Consider the following 14,282-nt stretch of genomic DNA (forward strand, 5'->3'; position numbering starts at 1 on the left):
AGCAAGAATTTCTCTTTTCTTCTTCACAAGTTCATGGATAGAAGATTTGTTCTTAGATCTTATCAACCTTAGCATACAATTTTTTTCTTTCCTTATTAATTCAAAAGCTTTCACATCTTCACTTAAAGAAAACGTGTTATGGATTCTCTTTGGCATGTTTGAATTGCCGGCATTACTACACTTGCACATTGAAGCCATTATTAAGTAAAACAAGGGTTATTTGAACACAAGTACTGTGATATCATGACAGTCAATCTGATAACTGAGAAGGCTACCAAGTAACTAATGGGCAGGATACAATGGACAAAGGGATAATTCACATCCCAGGCAGGACAGAGTAGGACAGCACCAGGTTTTATCATGCTACTCAGAAGATCTACAATTTCAAACTTATGAGTTGTTAATTACTGAAAATTTCTGTTTAACATTTCTGGACCAGTTTACTGTGGGTAACTGAAACTGTGGAAAGTGAAACTGTGGATCAGGGAGGGCTACTGTAACCCCAATTTTCAAACCATCACCTGTGTTTGCCTCCCTTTGTGCCTCTTCTTAATCTATCTATCATCCTTCAAGTGTCCTTACCCAGACTTTTTGTAAGTTCACATTTGCTACATTTTCCAAAGTCCAACTCAATTATTAGTCCACTTGCAAAGCTTTTCCTGACTGCCAAATAGAAACAGTTTGCTCTTCCTTTAAACTCTCAAAATAATCCATGAACCTCTCAAGTTATATAATACAGTCTACTTTGTATTCAATTAATTTGCTGCAACTCTTCTCTCTCTTACTAGATGACAGCAAATTGTTCACAAAATTGCTGCCTGTCTGTTCTGAATCCATTCCTTGTTCTCCCCAAGGCCTAGACTTAATTGAACACTCCGTCCATGGAATATGATATCAGCAATTCTTTGTTTAAAAATGAGCATTTATATTCTTCACCAAATAAAATGTAAGACTTAGAAAATTTAATATTGACTGGACTCCAATTCATAAACTAAATTAAAATATCCATGAATATTTTCATTAAAGAAAGCAAGAGGATCACATTGGTGGCCAACCCCACCCCCCAGTAAACCTGCAGAAATTGCAGCTCAATCACAACAGGAGGGTGCACACAGCCCACCCAGGGAACAACCCTGGAGCATCTGGTTTGGGTGACCAGAGAGTGTTGTACCACTGGGCCCCACAGGGTACTTTGTACATAGGTAACTCTTTTAAGAACAGAAGATGTGGCTGATATGCATAATAAGTAGAAACAAAAAGAGAGTTAGGCAAAATGAAGAGACAATGGAATACCTTCCAAACAAAAGAACAGGACAAAAGTTCAGAAAAAGAACTAAACAGAATGGAAATAAGCAATTTACCATATAAAGAATTCAAAGAAATAGTCATAAAGATGACTGCAATCAGGAGAAAATGGATGAAACTCACTGAGAACTTCAACAAAGAGATCAAAAATATAAAAAAGAACCAATCAGAACTGAAGACTACAATAACTGAAAGGAAAACACACTAGAGGGAATCACAGCATATTAGAGGATGCAGAAGGACAGATCAGCAATCTGGAAGATACAGTAGAGGAAGAAGAAAAATATGAACAAAAGAAAGAAAAGAGAATTTAAATAAAACACCTGGACACAAAGGAAATAGAAACACAATGATCCAAAATCTATGGGAGATAGCAAAGGCTCTTAAAAGAGTGAAGTTTATAGGGGAAAAAGTACCTCAGGAAATAAGAAATGTCTCAAATAAAGAATAAAACCTTACATCCAAAGGAACTGGGAAAAAAACAAGGAAAAACAAAATTAGTAAAAGAAAATAAATAATAAACAAAAGAGCAGACACAAAAAAAATAGTAAAGATCAACAAAACTCAGAGCTGACTCATTGTCAGCTGACACCACAGAAACACAAGGGATCACAAGAGATTATTATGAACAATTATATGCCAACAAAATGGACAACATGGAAGAAATGAACAAATTCCTAGAAATGTACAATCTCCCAAGCCTAAATCAAGAAGAAATAGAAATATGAACAGACCAATTACCAATACTAAAATTGAATCAGTAATAAAAAATTCCCAACAAACAAAAGTTCAGGACTGGATGATTTCATAGGTAACTTCTATAAAACATTTAAAGAAGAGTTAACACCTATCCTTCTCAAACTATTCCAAAAAACTGCAGAGGAAGGAACACTTTTGAACTAACTTTGAGGGCAGCTTCACCCTGATACCAAAACCAGACAAAAATACCCGCAAAATAAAATTACAGGCCAATATCACTGACATACATAGATGCAAAAATGCTCAAAGGATCATACACCATGATCAAAGTGGAGTTTATCCCAGGGATGTAAGGATGATCCAATATCCACAAATCAATCAACGTGGTACACCACATTTAAAAAATGTTAATAAAAATTATTCACTTTTGTTGTAGAATAAAAAACTCATATGATCATCTCAACAGATGTAGAAAAGGCTTTTGACAAATTTCAACATCGATTTATGATAAAAACTAAACAAATTGGGTATAGAGGGAACATACCTCAACAAATAAAGGCCATATATGACAAGCTCACAGCTAACATCATACTCAGTGGTGAAAAGTAGAAAACATTTTTTCTAAGATCAGGACAAGACAAGGATATCCACTCTTAGCGCTTTTATTCAACATAACACTGGGAGTCCTAGTCACAGCTGTCAGACAAAAATATAGGAATCCAAATTGAAAAGGAAGAAGTAAAGCTGTCACTGTTTGCAGATGATGTGATATTATATATAGAAAATCCTAAGATACCACCAAAGAAACTATTAAAACCAATAAATGAATTCAGTAAAGTTGCAGGATACAAGATTAATATACAAAAATCTGTTTCATTCCTATACACTAACAACAAACTATCAGAAAGAGAAATTAAGTAAATAATGCCATTTACAATTGCATCAAAAAAAAAATAAAACACCTAGGAATAAATCTAACCCAGGACGTAAAAGACCTTTACTCAGAATAATATGAGACATTAATGAATGGTACTGAAGATGACACTAACAGTTGGAAAGATATACCACCCCTTGGACTGGAAGAACTAATATTATTAAAATGGCTGGTGGGGGACCTTCAAGATGTCAGAGGAGTAAGACATGGAGCTCACCTTCCTACCCACAAATACAACAAAAATACATCTACATGTGGAACAACTCCTACAGAACACCTACTGAGCGCTGGTAGAAGACCTCAGACTTCCCAAAAGGCAAGAAAATCCCCATGTACCTGGGTAGGGCAAAAGAAAAAAGAAAAAACAGAGACAAAATAATAGGGATGGGACCTACACCTCTGGAAGGGAGCTGTAAAGGAGGAAAAGTTTCCACACACTAGGAAGCCCCTTCATTGTCAGAGATGGGGGTTGGGTTGGGGGGAAGCTTTGGAGCCACGGAGGAGAGCACAGCAACAGGGGTGCAGAGGGCGAAATGGAGAAATTCCCGCACAGAGGATCGGTGCCTACCACCAGCCTGAGAGGCTTGTCTGCTCACCCACTGGGGTGGGTGGAGGCTGGGAGCTGAGGCTCAGGCTTTGGAGGTCAGATCCCAGGGAGAGGACTGGGGTTAGCTGCGTGAACACAGCCTGAAGGGGGATAGTGTGCCACAGCTAGCTGGGAAGATGTCCGGGGAAAAAGTCTGGATCTGCCTAAGAGGCAAGAGACCATTGTTTCAAGGTACGCGAGGAGAGGGGATTCAGAGCACCACCTAAACAAGCTCCAGAGACAGGAGCAAGCTGTGGCTATCAGCGCGGACCCAAGAGACGGGCATGAAATGCTAATGCTGCTGCTGCAGTCACCCAAGAATCCCATGTGCAAGCACAGGTCACTATCCACACCCCCCCGGGAGCCTGTGCAGTATGCCACTGCAAGGGTCCCGATCAAGGGACAAGTTCCCCGGGAGAACACATGGTGTGCCTCAGGCTGTTGCAATGTCATGTAGGCCTCTGTCGCCACAGGCTCACCCCATATTCCAATTATAGCTACCATACCCCTCCCTACCCCCAGCCTGAATGAGCAAGAGCTCCCTAATCAGCCGCTGCCTTAACCGCCTCCTGTCTGGGTGGGGAACAGATGCCTGAGGGCGACCTACACGCAGAGGTGGGGCCAAAACCAAAGCTAAACCCCAGGAGCTGTCTGAACAAAGAAGAGAAAGGGAAATTTCTCCCAGCAGCCTCAGGAGCAGTGGATTAAATCCCCACAATCAACTTGATGTACCCTGCATCTGTGGAATACCTGAAAAGACAACGAATCATTCCAAAATTGAGGCAGTGTACTTTGGGAGCAACTGTAGACTTGGGGTTTGCAGTCTATGACTGATTTGTTTCTGATTTTTATGTATATCTTAGTATAGTTTTTAGTGTTTGTTATCACTGATGGATTTGTTTATTGGTTTGGTTGCTCTATTCTTTTTTATTATTATTATTTTTTACTTTAATAATTTTTTAAAAATATTTTTTTCTCCCTTTTCTTCTGAGCCATGTGGCTGACAGGGTCTCAGTGCTCCAGCCTGGTGTCAGGCCTGAGCCTCGGAGATGAGAGAGCCAAGTTCAGGACTTTGGACCACCAGAGACCTCCTGGCCCCAAGTAATATCAATTGGCAAGAGATTTCCCAGATATCTCCTTCTCAATGCTAAGACCCAGCTCTGGATGCAAGCCCCAGTGCTGGATGCCCCATGACAAACAACTAGCAAGACAGGAACACAACCCCACCCATTAGCAGAGAGGCTGCCTAAAATCATACTAAGTTCACAGACACCCCAAAACACACCACTGGATGCAGCCTTGCCCACCAGAAAGACAAGATCCAGCCCCACCCACCAGACACAGGCACCAGTCCCCTCTACCAGGAAGCCTACAAAAGCCACTGAAACAACCTCACCCACTGGGGGCAGACACCACAAACAACAGGACTACGAAACTACAGCCTGAGGAAAGGAGATCCCAAACACAGTAAGTTCAACAAAATGAGAAGACAGAGAAATATGCAGCAGATGAAGGAGCAAGGTAAAAACCCACCAGACTAAAAAAATGAAGAGGAAATAGTCAGTCTACCTGAAAAAGAATTCAGAGTAATGATAATAAAGATGATCCAAAATCTTGGAAAAAGAATGGAGAAAATATAAGAAACGTTTAACAAGGACCTAGAAGAACTAAAGAGCAAACAAACAATGGTGAATAACAGAATAAATGAAATTAAAAATTCTCTAGAAGGAATCAATAACAGAATAACTGATGCAGAAGAATGGATAAGTGACCTGGAAGATAAAATAGTGGAAATAACTACCGCAGAGCAGAATAAAGAAAAAAGAAGGAAAAGAATTGAGGACAGTTTCAGAGACATCTGGGACATTAAATGCACCACATTCAAATTATAGGGGTCCCAGAAGTAGAAGAGAAAAAGAAAGGGACTGAGAAAATATTTGAAGAGATTATAGTTGTATAAAACTTGTATAATATGGGAAAGGAAATAGTCAGTCAAGTCCAGGAAGTGCAGAGAGTACCATACAGGATAAATCCAAGGAGAAACACGCCAGATACATATTAATCAAACTACCAAAAAATTAAATACAAAGAAAAAATATTAAAAGCAGCAAGGGAAAAACAACAAATAACATACAAGGGAATCCCTATAAGGTTAACAGCTGATCTTTCAGCAGAAACTCTGCAGACCAGAAGGGAGTGGCAGGACATACTTAAAGTGATGAAAGGGAAAAACCTGCAACCAAGATTACTCTACCCAGCAAGGATCTCATTCAGATTTGACAGAGAAATTAAAACCTTTAGAGACAAACAAAGCTAAGAGAATTCAGCACCACCAAACAAACTTTACAACAAATGTTAAAGGAATTTCTCTAGGCAGGAAACAGAAGAGAAGGAAAAGACCTACAATAACAAACCTGAAACAATTAAGAAAATGGTAATAGGAACATACATATTGTTAATTACCTTAAATGTAAATGGATTAAATTCTCTAAGCAAAAGACATAGACTGGCTGAATGGATACAAACACAAGACTTGTATATATGCTGTCTACAAGAGACCCACTTCAGACCTAGGGACACATATGGACTGAAAGTGAGGAATGGAAAAAGATATTCCATGCAAATGGAAATCAAAGGAAAGCTGGAGAAGCAATTCTCATACCAGACAAAATAGACTTTAAAACAAAGACTATTACAAGAGACAAAGAAGAACACTACATAATCATCAAGGGATCAATCCAAGTAGAAGATATAACAATTGTAAATATTTATGCACCCAACATAGGAGCACCTCAATACATAAGGCAAATGCTAACAGCCATAAAACAGTAACACAATCATAGTAGGAGACTTTAACACCCCACTTTCACCAGTGGACAGATCATCCAAAATGAAACTAAATAAGGAAACACAAGCTTTAAATGACATATTAAATAAGATGGACTTAATTGATATTTATAGGACATTCCATCCCAAAACAAGAGAATACACTTTCTTCTCAAGTGCTCATGGAACATTCTCCAGGATAGATCATATCTTGGGTCACAAATCAAGCCTTGGTAAATTTAAGAAAATTTAAATCATATCAAGTATCTTTTCCAACCACAACACTGTGAGACTAGATATCAATTTTGCAAAGAAACTGCAAAAAGTACAAACACATGGAGGCTAAACAATACACTACTAAATAACCAAGAGATCACTGAAGAAATCAAAGAGGAAATCAAAAAATACCTAGAAACAAATGACAATGAAAACACGAAGACCCAAAACCTGGGATGCAGCAAAAGCAGTTCTAAGAGGGAAGTTTATAGCAATACAATCCTACCTCAAGAAACAAGAAACATCTCAAATAAACAACCTAGCCTTACACTTAAAACAATTAGAGAAAGAAGAAAAAAAAACCCTAAAGTTAGCAGAAGGAAAGGAATCATAAAGATCAGATCAGAAATAAATGAAAGAGAAATGAAGGAAACAATAACAAAGATCAATGAAACTAAAAGCTGGTTATTTGAGAAGATAAACAAAATTGATAAACCATTAACCAGACTCATCAAGAAAAACGGGAGAAGACTCAAATCAACAGAAGTAGAAATGAAAAAGAGGAGTGACAACTGACACTGCAGATATGCAAAGGATCTTAAGAGATTACTACAAGCAACTATATGCCAATACAATGGCCAACCTGGAAGAAGTGGACAAATTCTTAGAAAAGCACAACCTTCTGAGACTGGATCAGGAAGAAATAGAAAATATAAACAGACAAATCACAAGCAGTGAAATTGAAACTGTGATTAAATATCTTCCAACGAACAAAAGCCCAGGACTAGACGGCTTCACAGGCAAGTTCTATCAAACATTTAGAGAAGAACTAACAGCTATCCTTCTCAAACTCTTCCAAAATATAGCAGAGGGAGGAACACTCCCAAACTCATTCTATGAGGCCACCATCACCCGGATACCAAAACCATAAAAAGATGTCACAAAAAAAGAAAAGTACAGGCCACTATCACGGATGAACATAGATGCAAAAACCCTCAACTAAACACTAGCAAACACAATCCAACAGCACATTAAAAGGATCATACACCATGATCAAGTGGGGTTTATCCCAAGAATGCAAGTGTTCTTCAATATATGCGAATCAATCAATGTGATACACCATATTAACAAATTTAAGAATAAGAACCATATGATCATCTCAATAGATGCAGTGAAAGCTTTTGACAAAATTCAACACCTATTTATGATAAAAACCCTCCAGAAAGTAGGCAGAGAGGGAACTTACCTCAACATAATAAAGGCCATATACAACAACCCCACAGCCAACATCGTTCTCAATGGTGAAAAACTGAAACCATTTCCTCTAAGATCAGGAACAAGACAAGGTTGTCCACTCTATTATTCAACATAGTTCTGGAAGTTTTAGCCACAGCAATCAGAGAAGAAAAAGAAATAAAAGGAATCCAAATTGGAAAAGAAGAACTAAACCTGTCACTGTTTGCAGATGACATGATACTATACATAGAGAATCCTAAAGATGATACCAAAAAACGACTAGAGCTAATCAATGAATTTGGTAAAGTAACAGGGTACAAAATTAATGCACATAAATCACTTCTGAAAGGGAAATTAAGGAAACCCTCCCATTTACCATTGCAACAAAAAGAATAAAATACCTAGGAATAAACCTACCTAAGGAGACAAAAGACCTGTATGCAGAAAACTATAAGACACTCATGAAAGAAATTAAAGAGGATACAAACAGATGGAGAGATATACCATGTTCTTGGATTGGAAGAATCAACATTGTGAAAATGACTATACTACCCAACACAATCTACAGATTCAATGCAATCCCTATTAAACTACCAATGGCATTTTTTACAGAACTAGAACGAAAAATTTCAAAATTTGTATGGAAACACAAAAGATGCCGAATAGCCAAAGCAATCTTGTGAAAGAAAAATGGAACTGGAGTAATCAGGCTCCATGACTTCAGACTATACTACAAAGCTACAGTAATCAAGAAAGTATGGTACTGGTACAAAAACAGAAATATAGATTAATGGAACAGGATAGAAAGGCCAGAGATAAACCCATGCGTATATGGTCACCTTATCTTTCATAAAGGCGGCAAGAATATACAATGGATGAAAGATAGCCTCTTCAATAAGTGGTGCTGGGAAAACTGGACAGCTAAATGTAAAAGAATGAAATTACAACACTTCTTAACACTATACACAAAAATAAAATCAAAATAGATTAAAGACCTAAATGGAAGGCCAGACACTATAAAACTCTTAGAGAAAAACATAGGCAGAACACTCTATGACATAAACCACAGAAAGATACTTTTTGACCCACCTCCTAGAGAAATGGAGATGAAAACAAAAATAAACAAATGTGACCTAATGAAACTTAAAAGCTTTTGCACAGCAAAGGAAACCATAAACAAGATGAAAAGACAGCCCTCAGAATGGGAGAAAATATTTGCAAATGAAGCAACTGACAAAGGATTAATCTCCAAAATATACAAGCAGCTCATGCAGCTCAATATCAAAAAAACAAACAACCCAATCCCAAAATGGGCAGAAGATCTAAATAGACATTTCTCCAAAGAAGATATACAGATTGCCATCAAACACATGAATGGAGGCTCAACATCATTAATCATTAGAGAAATGCAAATGAAACCTACAATGAGGTATCACCTCATACCTGTCAGAATGGCCATCATCAAAAAACCTACAAACAGGAAATGCTGGAGAGGATTTGGAGAAAAGGGAACCCTCTTGCACTGTTGGTGGGAACGTAAATTGCTACAGCCACTGTTGAGAACAGTATGGAGCTTCCTGAAAAAACTAAAAATGGAACTACCATATGACCCAGCAATCCCACTATCTCGCATATACCCTGAGAAAACTATAATTCAAAAAGTGTCATGTACCAAAATGTTCATTGCAGCACTATTTACAATAGCCAGGACATGGAAGCAACCTACATGTCCATCGACAGATGAATGGATAAAGATGCGGCACATATATATAATGGAATATTACTCAGCCATAAAAAGAAACGAAATTGAGTTATTTGTAGTGAGGTGGATGGACCTAGAGTCTGTTATAGAGAGTGAAGTAAGTCAGAAAGAGAAAAACAAATACCATATGCTAACACATATATATGGAATCTAAAAAAAAAAAAAAAAAAAAAAAATTGGTTCTGAAGAACCTAGGGGCAGGACAGGAATAAAGATGGAGATGTAGAGAATGGACTTGAGGACACGGGGAGGGGGAAGGGTAAGCTGGGACGAAGTGAGCATTGACATATATACACTACCAAATGTAAAATAGATAGCTAGTGGGAAGCAGCCACATAACACAGGGAGATCTGCTCGGTGCTTTGCGACCACCTAGAGGGGTGGGATATGGAGAGTGGGAGGGAGATGCAAGAGGGAGGGGATATGGGGATATATGTATACATATATCTGATTCACTTTGTTATAAAGCAAAAACTAACACAACAATGTAAAGCAATTATGCTCCAATAAAGATGTGAAATAAGAAAAAAATAATTAAAAGTTAAAGGTGGCAAAACAACAACAACAACAAAAAAAAACAGCTATACAACCCAAGGCAATCTACAGATTCAATGTAATCCCTATCAAAATACCTATGACATTTTTCACAGAACTAGAACAAAGACTCCTAAAATATATATGAAAACACAAAAGACTGCAAATAGCCAAAACAATCTTGAGAAAGAAAAAGAATGCTGAAGGCATTATGCTCACTGACTTCAAACTATACTACAAAGCTACAGACATCAAAATAGTATGAAACTGGCACAAAAACAGACACATAGGTCAATAGTTCAGAATAGACAGCCCAGAAGTGAATTCACCCTTATATGGTCAATTAATCTAAGACAAAGGGGCAAGAATATACAATAGGGAAATACAGCATTTTCAACAACTGGTTTTGGGAAAACTGGACAGCTTTATGCAAAACAATCAGGCTGGACTATTTTCTTATGTCGTATACAAAAATAAACTCAAAATATATTAAAGACTTGAATGTAAGATATGAAACCCTAACACTTCTAGAAGAAAACATAGGCAGTATTCTCTTTGACGTCATCTTAGCAATGTGTTTTTGGATACGTCTTCACAGGCAAGGGAAACAAAAGCATAATAAACAAATGGGACTACATCAAAATAGAAAGCTTTTGCACAATGAAGGAAACTACTAACAAAACAAAAAAGCCCACCTATTGAATAGAAGATAGTTGCAAATGATATATGTGATAAGGGGTTAATTTTAAAAAAATAGACAAAGAACTCATAAAACTCAACATCAAAAAAAAAAAGGATTAAAAAATGGGCAGAAGATTTGGATAGACATTTTTCCAAAGAAGACATACAGATTGCACTAGGCATGTGAAAACTTTCTCAACATCACTAATCATCAGGGAAATGTAAATCAAACTACAAGGAGATATCACAACATACCTTTCAGAATGGCTTATTATCAAAATGTCAAGAAATAACAAATTTTGGCCAGTATATGGAGAAAAGGGAACCCTGGTACACTGTTGCTGAGAATGTAAATTGGTACAGCCACTATGGAAGACAGTATAAAGTTTCCTCAAAAAATTAAAAATGGGACTCCCATACAATCCAATAATTCCACTTCTGGGTATTTATATGAAAGAAACAAAAACACTTATCTCAAAAGATATATGCACCCTTATGTTCATTCCAGCATTATTTACATACACACACACACACTTTTATACATATACAATAGGATAATACTCAGCCACAAAAATTAACAAAATCTTGTCATTTGCAGCAACACGGATGTACCTATAGGGTATTATGCTAAATGAAATAAGTCATACAGAGAAAGACAAATACCATATGATTCCTCTTACATGTGGAATCTGAAAAACAAAACAAATGAACAAACAAAACATGAACAGACTCATAGATGTGGACAAAAAGCTGCTGACTGCCAGAAGAGAGTGGGGTGTGGGATAAGCAAAATAGGTAAAGAGTATTAAGAGATAAGAGTTACAAAATAAATAAGTCACAGGGATGTACAGTACGGATTAGGGAATATAATCAATAATATTGCAATAGCTTTATATGGTGACAGATTGTTGTTAGACTTATCATGGTAATCAATTCATAATGTACATAAATATTGAATCACTATGTTGTGCACCTGCAACTATTTGGTGGGTGAAAAAGTGCCTTCGGTTTTTTAAGTAAAAATAAAAGACACATTTTTTATTTTCATCAAGAACTTTATTGAACAACGTATTCACCCTTTTGTTCCACTACCTTCTGCCATTTATCAGGCAACTTCACAATTGCATTCTCCCGAAACTTTTTATCTTTTTCAGCAAAGAACTGTTCAAGGTACCTTTTACAGTCTTCCAGGGTATTGGAATTTTTTCCATTAAGAGAATTTTGTAAAGACTGAAATCAATGGAAATCCCAAGGTGCAATGTCTGGTGAATACAGCAGATGAATCAGAACTTCCCAGCCAAGCTGTAACAGTTTTTGCCTTGTCATCAAAGAAACATGAGGTCTGGCGTTATCCTGATGGAAGATTACGTGTTTTCTGTTGACTAATTCTGGACACTTTTCCAGAATTAGTGCCACTTTCGGTTGGTCTAATTGGGAGCAGTACTTGTTGGAATTAATCATTTGGTTTTCTGGAAGGAGCTCATAATAGAGGACTCCCTTCCAATCCCACCATATACACAACATCACCTTCTTTGGATGAAGACCAGCCTTTGGTGTGGTTGGTGGTGGTTCATTTTGCTTGTCCCACGATCTCTTCTGTCACATTGTTGTACAGTGTCCACTTTTTATCACCTGTCACAATTTGTTTAAAAATGGAACGTTTTCATTATGTTTCAGTAGAGAATCACATGCAGAAATATGGTCAAGAAGGTTTTTTTCACTTAACTTTTGTGGAACCCAAACATCAAAGCAATTCACATAACCAACATGGTGCAAATGATTTTCAATGCTTGATTTGGATATTTTGAGTATGTCGGCTATCCCCCGAGTGGTATAACGTTGATTGTTCTCAATTATTGTTTTGATTTGATTGTTATCAACTTCAAATGATCTACCCGACTGTGGAGCATTGTCCAGCAAGAAATTCCCAGCACCAAATTTTGCAAACCACTTTTGACATGTTCGATCAGTCACAGCACTTTCTCCGTATACTGCACAAAGTTTTTGTGCGTTTCAGTTGTATTTTTACCTTTCTTAAAATAATAAAGCATAATATGCAGAAAATGTTGTTTTCTTCCATCTTCAATATTAAAATGGCTACACAAAACTTCACCAGTTTTGATGTCTTCTTTTAAATGCACGTCGATATAACAGCTGTCACATGCAATCTAACAAAATTGTTTCGAATGAAGTTAAAGACAACTAAATGCTACTGGAGCCATCTTACGGAAAAAAAAACGAACAAACCTTTTGGCCCACCCAATAATATAATATTGTACAGGAAAAATACTTTAAAAATAAAAATAAAACAAGAAGTTTAATGTATGAAAGAAAATTTATCTCAGTTTAGCTTTTCAACAAGAAAATTTCTTAGAATAAAACTCAGGTCTAAATACATACTAAAGAGGAGTTGTTTGGACTATTTACCAAGCTAATCTGTTGAACAATATAACAATAGGACAATTGTATTAAAATGTCATTAATAGTTCAGTGTATTTGAAATCTTGGAAGTATTACTTTGGCCTTGATTTCAAGCTAATACTACTGGAAACACACTCATTGGGATAAGAGCAAGTCACATATTCTCATTACTCAGCTCCATGCTGGATTTTTTTTCATCTTGTTAAAAAGTGTGGCATATGGTGGAAATTCACAGCTAATGTATTCTTCCTGAGGTCTTTACTTACCCAGATAAAAACAATCAAAATAAAAAACAGTGCTTTACTGAACACTGATGTGAACTTCTTGTGCCCTCTGATAATATTGGGGAAAATTAACAAGTGTGTTAAAAGCACAGAGAGTTTCTATGGACATACTTTCACTTTATGGTAAACAAGGTTAATGCAAGGTCATTTGAGACATTGCAGATAACTTGGATTTTTTAACAAGTAGACAGATAAAGCCCGAGTGTGCATAATGCAATAAAAAATCAGCCAAATGACAAGAGAGCACAAGAAAAGCATGTTTAAAACCCCAGACTTTCTATCCAAAATGCTAACTTATGAAATACATGAATATGTATTTCATGTATTAACACTGTAGCAAGCACAAGATTAATTATTAGTTGATTGATATCTATAATGCCTTCTCAAAAAGTCAAACTAATGGGAAAATTAATAATCAAGCATTTCAGAATATCTAAAATTATTAAGCTGTGATGGATATTAGACTTTCTCTAAAAAGTTCTTCCAACTTCCTCTTTTTGTTATTAAGGCAACTGAGGCCCAGAGAATGGAAGTGGCTTGTGTAAGGGCACAAATTACTTCTAGATCTGAGACTATGACTAGTCTCTCACCAGAATATGGGGAGTGACTCTTGCCACGTTCTTAAGAGGGGGCGCTGAGTCAGAGCTCCCTGGAGAGTGGGGCGGTTGGTGAGGGATCGACAAGGCATGTTTCTCTTCCAGCAGCAAGACTACCAATAAGTGCTCTGCATCCACTCCTGGAACCAAAGAGCTACTATTGCCTCTTTAGTAAATGGCTGCTGAGTGATCACTAATGAGT

Source organism: Balaenoptera physalus (genome assembly GCF_965194825.1).
Source record: "Balaenoptera physalus genome assembly, chromosome: 15".
NCBI classification, from domain to species: domain Eukaryota; kingdom Metazoa; phylum Chordata; class Mammalia; order Artiodactyla; family Balaenopteridae; genus Balaenoptera; species Balaenoptera physalus.